The sequence below is a fragment of the Argiope bruennichi genome, chromosome 1 (genome assembly GCF_947563725.1).
Source record: "Argiope bruennichi chromosome 1, qqArgBrue1.1, whole genome shotgun sequence".
Classification (NCBI taxonomy): Eukaryota; Metazoa; Arthropoda; class Arachnida; order Araneae; family Araneidae; genus Argiope; species Argiope bruennichi.
Genome location: NC_079151.1, coordinates 112,993,577 through 113,001,232, shown reverse-complemented (window position 1 = coordinate 113,001,232; position 7,656 = coordinate 112,993,577). Strand labels below are relative to the sequence as shown.

General features: G+C 26.1%; 1 protein-coding gene across 2 annotated transcripts in view; it reads left to right on the top strand.

The window, feature by feature from the left end:
- The first annotated feature begins 738 nt into the window (after window positions 1-738).
- LOC129981756 (uncharacterized) overlaps window positions 739-7,656 on the top strand; it is a 71,167-nt gene continuing 64,249 nt past the window's right edge. Inside the window, exon 1 of one of the 2 annotated variants that reach the window (XM_056092745.1) lies at window positions 739-1,063. The gene's annotated coding sequence lies outside the window, so the exon portion shown is untranslated. The remainder of the gene's footprint in view (window positions 1,064-7,656) is intronic. The other variant, XM_056092762.1, reaches the window with a different exon arrangement.

Here is a 7,656-nt window from a genome sequence, read left to right as displayed (position 1 = left end):
TCAGTAATTTTAATCTGCAAAAGTAAATAAAGCCTGTAGCGAAATTTCACACCAAAATATTTTTATCTTTCGTATGGCAAAAAACTTACATGCTATTGTGCATTCTGCAGAAGATCATAAAAAAAAACTGGGAGATATTATTAGTTTGTTTAATTTTTAATTTAATACCAATGCTGTATAAATGTAACTGGTACTTTTATTTTAAAATATGCAGGGTTCTTAATCATTTTAATTTTTTTACATCCCGCTTTACTTTGAACTCACGTGCCTTGTATTGCAAATATTTTAAATGGATTGATTGTCTTGAGTTTTTGAAAGCAAAAAGTGCTAATGGAAAAATGAAATTAAAAGATTCTTAAACGGGCGTTTATTGTGTTAAAATTAGCAGGAAAACAATTAACAGAAAATTGACGACCTGTCTAAGTGAATAATGAGTAATATATTTTAACTGCATTGATAAGAATAACTGCATGTCAGAAGTAGGACAGGAGTTAGGAGCGGAAGTCCTTATAGCATCACCGTAAGCAAGCAACCAAATCGTGACTCTAAAAATCAATTGATTCGCCCGAGGACAAACTGTCATCACAAAACTTTCGCAACACCCACATAACGGTCTTACGAAAAATTGCAAACGCGTGATGCAAAAAAGGATCAGGTAGCGGTAATAAACGAACAGAAATAAAACGTGTGGAAAGGTAGACGATAGGTTGATAGAACAGAAACATGTGTAGCATTACATCGTAGCCATTTTGGATTTAGACCGATTGACCTGGATTTGCTTTGCTTCAGAAGCGGCATCTGGCGGAAAAGTTCAGTTATTCCGCCGCTCTTCACTGAACGGTCGATCCATTCTTCTTAGTGTCCCCATATACGAGCACTGTTATCTGGATAGGACTAAGATTCGCACTCCAGTGTGTGTTGGAAGCGCGCTGTGATCCCAATGAAGTGATTGTGAATTATTCAGTGATAGAGGTGGCTGCGCTTGGATTTTGTTTTTATTTCGGTTTGGAACTATAAACAGAATACTAACTCTTATTCTTTTTGGAAAATTTTTTAAGTGAAGGTGAGTTTGATTCATTTTGTGAATAACAGTGTTTGTTACTAATATATGAAAGGGAGATCTTGATGTATGATTTTTTTTCACAAATTTTGTATTGTATGAAGAGAGTGATAACTGAAAGAGAATAAAACATTCACAATGTTGCTTTTGAAAATCAACTTATAATATTAGAAAAAAAATGACATGAAAAAATTTGTTAAAACTTTAAAAATTATTTTTATTAATATTTGATAAAAATTCTTGAATGGAAATTTTTATTCATCAACTTTTATTCGTGAAAGTCATTGTGCAAAATATTAGCTTCTATTAGATTTATTTAATGTATGATAAAAAAAATACATTCCGGATTTTTGTTTAGATCACAAATTTTTATTTATGTTATAACTCACTACTAAAAAAAAACACACCCTATTCTTGTTGGTGAATTTAGTGAAAGTGGTGAGTTTAGTTCAAATAAGAATTCCGTTATCACTTGCAGAGTTATTTTTTCCCATCTATAATAATGTTTTGCTTTCTTTTGCAATATAAGCGATATGATGTTTTAATAAAACTCTTAATTAAGTGATATGATTCCATACAGTACTTGAACATTGTAAAGGAAAAAAGTAACATTGTAAATTTTCAGTTACATTTACTTTCAATTTAAAACTAAAGAGAAAGTTAAAAAAAAGTTAAGTTAAAAGTACTTTTTTCTTAAGTGGGAATTTTTTTTCTAATCTATTTCATAAAACTCTGTGCGAGAAATAAAATATTTACATTTTAAATATATTGTTAGATAAGCTGTAGTTTTAATTACATTTGTGCGTTAAGTATGCTAATATCATCATAATATTATAAAGCTAATCTATTGAAAAAAGAAAAAAAAATATTGGAATTTTGATATCCTTTAAATATTATAATATTTCTTTGTGATCAAATAAAAAGTGAATGGGGAAATAGAATAAAGAATGGATTAAGCAATCATAAATTATTATTATTTCATTTTGCTTTTTGCATAAATTTATTATTATTATATATATTATTATTTTTGGACAATTTTGAATTTTCCATGCAATAACTTAAGGTATTCTTAAGTTAGTCATGCAAATAATTAATATTTAACACATATTATTAATTAAACTTTTTAATACAGATCTGAAGGAGAAATATTACTATAACTATTTTAACGTAATGAAAATAAAGGCAATTTTGGTTTTGCTGCTTTAATTTTTAATAATTTCTATTTATATTTTTTCTATCTAAATTTGCTATTTCCTATTTGATGAGGATATTATATAGGATTTTTTGATAGCCTAGTAAAAAGATGTGTTTGTATCTGATAAACTAATGAACGTATTAAAAATTATTTTGTTGCAAAGAACAGAATTCAAATCTTAAGCACACACCGAAACCAAATTTTCTGTCGATTTGCAGCATATTTGGCAGATGAATCATTTACTTAATTGCTCTGCTGAAAATAGCGTGTTAATGACGTACTTCACTCATCATTTTGATTTATTTATTTCCGTTATTTCTAACACGACGGTGAACCTGTTCCTCCGGTGCAAAGGAACCGGCCTCCTCCGGAACTTGTCTTGTTTCGGTCGTGCGACCCGGTGAAACTTGCCTGAGCGAAGGCCCTGTGCCCGAGTGACCGCCACGTTCGGAATGGAACACCCTTCCATGAATATTACGCAATGCCTATCAAGGGCAATACGCAATTCTAGATGAATTCTGTGCATGCTTTTGACATTTACAAGTGTTACATCGCAAAAAACATGAAGTTGCCTGATTAGGAAGCAGTTAACTCACCACTATATATTTTGCTACACTTCATTACTTTCTAAATGCAAGTTGCCAATATTAAAAGTGAAAAATATTCTAGGTTAACATTTCTATGATTTTTTACTTTATTTATCTCTTTTATAAATCGAATATATAAATGCCGTGACCTTAAAAATGTATTTAGAAAGGAAAACTGAAAATATATACATAATTTTTTATATTCGTTAGCTTATTTATACTTTGCAATGTCTCCTTAATAAAAGTCTGACCTTTGGAAATATTTATCAAATCGTAGTAGTCCTTTCTCTGTAGTTATGAAATACGTTATGTGTTTTATACAATTAAGTATTTATTTTCTTTAATATTTAAGATGATTAATTTTGATTGTTAGTGGCAGAATATTTTCTCTTCATTTGAAAAATGCTTATTCCCTTTAAAAACTTTTACAAATCTTTTAGAGCCCAAAAGTATGTATAATGAAAAATTCGTGATTTTAATTTCATGATCTTAGAAAGGAAACTCTTTCACTGTTCAATTTCTATATTTGTAAACAGCACATAATCATTCATAAAATATAATTCATTTAATTTATTCAAATGTTTATTTTAATCATTTGATTTCATTAATTTCGCATAACACGATTATAAATTAGATCCTTGTCGATATTTTTTCCAGATTTTAAAAATTTTATTGTGTTAAAATTAGGATTTTTTTGTGTTTCAATTTTATGTTCTGAATTTTAGATTCATTATAATTTTGGCCGATTCTTTAACTTTCTATAAAATCATTTTTTAGGGAAAACATGATTCAAATCTACGTAGTTATTTCTCAAAATTTTGACGAAAAAAATTTGTTTCACTTTTGTATTAAAATAATAAATATTTTATTTTGATTTTTATTTGTTATTTTTCAATTTTTTAAAAAAATAAATCAGTTTTCCACAACAAACAATGTTTATTTCAAGCACATACATATTCATAAAATTTTATTCAGATATATAATTTAATGTTTCTGTAGTTAAAAAATTTAAAAAGTAGTTAAGACTTATAGCTCAAATTATCCAAAAAGTTAAGACGAATTTATCTGTCAAAAATAGATATACGAATTTAAAGTAAAAGAGTTTGCTTTACAAGATACATGTCTTGCGAATGTGTAGTTTTCAGTTGTATTGAAATCTTCTAAACTAGCTCTAGGAATCAATAAATTATTACGTAAAATGGCGAGAAAGGTTCTTATTAAACGGAAAATAGCAACTTACTAGATCTGTTTTTATTTAGAATATATTTCCATTTCTTGTTTGGGGAATTGCTTTTGAAATTATTTTAATTTCTTTTAAATTAATAAATTACATCTGAGCAGAAACTGGTTGATTATATTGGGCTATGAAATGAAGACGCTAGAATGATATAAAAGTTAAAATTGATATAAAACGATATTAGTATCCCCAAAATTAGTAAAATAATTTTCCCATTTCATTAAAAGAAAACTAATTTCTACCAAAACTTTTTATTTCTTAACTGTTATCGATTTTAAAAGGAATAGGAATAAAGTAATAAAGCACTTAAAATGAAATGTATCTTTTTGCTTGTAGTTTTATAAGCAACTGAATATAAAAGGTAGTATTTTCTTTTCAAGGAATAGTTTTTGACTAAATACTTTAAGTTTGTAATTAGAAATCAAATGATCCCCCTAAATATTAAAAAGTATGAAAATTTAGTTTCTTTAAATGCAAGTCACTAAATACGAAACATAACAAATAGACTTTCAGTAAAATAAATGAATAAAAATAATTGATATTTTTGATATCAATTGTTTCAGATATGTTAAAAATGTCATAGTACTATATTATTTACCCAGTATTGTTAAAATTTTCAAAAAGAATTGTTGCATCAAAAATGAAAGATTTTAATGGGATACAAAATATGTGAACCATTTTTATTTAATTTTCATTTAATAGTATTTGAATAAAATTCAAAAGTTTTTGAAATTAATTAATTTTTTTGCCTCTTTTCATGAAAAATGTTATGTATATAATCTAAAATATAGCGCACAATTGTTAGGTGAGAAGAAAAAGTTCTCAATAAAACCTGATATTCCTTATTCATTTCTACCATAAAGCTTCAGTTACATTTTCATTGCATTTTCATAATTTTTCATCTATGTATGCCATCGGATGGAGTTTCCACATTGTGAGCAGGGGTCGGGAACTTTTCAGAACTTGAAGCTCTAAACTTTACATTTTTTTTATAAAAGGATTTTTTTTTTTATTTTACTGGTGAAATTTATGCAACTTTAGTGAATAAAAAAAATTCTTCGATAATTTTTAAAGTGTTACTGAACGTCTTGATGAAATTTACACGGACAAACATTCTACAAAATACCTTTTTTTGTGTAAATTATTTCAATTGATTAAAATAAATTCCAAAAGTAGTGAATCTATTTTTTTAAATACTTTGTTTCAAAATACATGTCTAAAATTGTATTTTCTTAAATTGAAAAATTCAGATAATAAGACTTAAGTCGACAAATTTATGTTTTAAAAGAACAATCACGGTGAAATGTATTAAAACATTAAAATTACATTATATTTGTTTATTACTGCTTTTCTTATCGCCTAGTTCACATGTAGCATTTCCAGTTTTAAAATGGTAATTTATTAAAGACTTGGATATTTGATACTGTTTTTAAAAATAGAAATTTAAATTTTTGGAAATGTTAATTCATGTTTTTTTTATTTAGGTTTTTCAAGAATTGCATATATAATAAATATAGGGAAAAAATAATAATATTTTACGAATCAATATTGAAAATAATTTAGAGTTTTAAATCACTTAAAGCTTCTTAAATACTGTTTAAATTCGCGATTAACTAAAGTAAAATGTAAATTTATTTTTAAAACTGACTTATTAAATTTCATAACATTCTGGACACTAATTTTTCCAGTTACATAAATTAAGTTGAATACTTAAATGATGTTTCATACTTAATACATAAATTAATATATCTTTTATTGGCTAATGTTAATAATTTTTATGAGTGCAAAAAATTTTGAATCAAGACTAAGACTTTTTAAATTTGATACCTCTCCAGCATAAAAACTATTAGACAATATCACTAAATTTTACTGACAAATTCAAATTTTTTTAAAATAATTTATTGACTTCTAAAGTTTAAATTATAAATAAAATATTTATTAAAATAATTCATTTATTGTAAAACGAATCAAATAATATTTTATTTAATAAATGCCTTAAAATTTATTTAGAATTTCTTATTTTAATTTTTTCGAAAGATGATAACATGTATAAATAGTTATCTTTTCTCCAAAAAATTTTTGTTAGTCCATTTAAGTATCTATGGGATAATTTTCTTACAAGGTTTAATTTTGTGTGTAAGAAAGTTTTGATATACTTCCAATAAAAAACGGGTTTGAATATTTTATTTAAAATATCCTAGTAGAAAAACCTATTAAAAATGAAATTTCTAAAATCGTCATAATACTACTTGGGTTATTGAACTAGAAAGATATTTTAAAGTTTTGTATCTTTCCAAAAGGAGTTCTGGATAGCTAGTTTGAAATGCTTTAAGTAATTTATAATAAAATAAACTTTCACCGGCAAAAATAATTCCAATTATTTATTCTCTTTTCTCTTATTGTGTCCATTATAATAAAAAGAGTGATAATTTTTTTAACGAATTTACTTTTACACCTTTTAGAACGGTTTTGTTTCTTTTTACCTGCTATTTACCATATGTCATTCATATTTTTTATATTAACTATCAGGAATATATATTAAATGAAATTTCAAGTTATAACTTCACTGATATATTGCCAATGGATTTTATTCAAATTTTGAAGGAATACAAGATTATGTTAATTTCAAAATGGAGTTCTTATATTGAAAAGAAAACTGCAGTGAAATATAAGCTTAGTCATGCTGTAATTTTAAACAATAAAAAGGATTTTCCTTATTACAACTTTAATTCATAATATGATTTTGGTAAGAGTTAGAAATTTTGAAAAGCTCAACATCTTGATGAACTTTTACAAAAACCATTTTATTTTCAATAGTATTCAAAATTTTTATTAAATGTGTTGAATAACTATTTTTTCGTTTTAATGCATTCGGGGTTGAACATGAGCTGTGAAAAATTTCACAAAATACACTATCTTTAAGACATATACCCAATGATAAAATGAAATATTTACTTATTATCATCATATTGTACTTGTAAATAGTGACCATTTGCTGTACGTTGCCAGAAAAGATATAATCCCATTTGAAGTTCTATATCTAAGCTGGCTAAAAAAATAAATACATGGAATCACTGAAGTTTTTAATTTTAAACACTGAAAATAGAATTCAAATAAAAGAAATCGATTTCATGGTGAAGGAAAACTCCCTATATAAACTCATTGTTATTATATATTTTTGATCAACTATTAATTTATTTTGAAAGAAAATTAGAAAGCTTTGATTGTAAAAACTATCAGTATTTTAATAATGGTGTAGAATATTACTATTGCGTTCATGCTTGATTGTTGGAAGCTGTTTACTGTTTGATGCAGTAGTCTGCGTGTCATCGTTGGGTCATTTAAGACATTTTACTCGAGGTCGGAATTAAGTGGGAGACAGAAGTGCGAGGTTATCACGAGTTACTTGACATTAAGTCAGATGAACAGGTTTTCTGATGCCGTTGGCTACTAAAGAAGAATTTCATTTCTGTTTTGTTGTGGTATCAGATGACTTGCTATGTTCACTTGACCGGAAAACAGGAAGAAAAATTTCTAAATTTAGAGTGGAAATAAACCTTTCCACTTATATTACCAC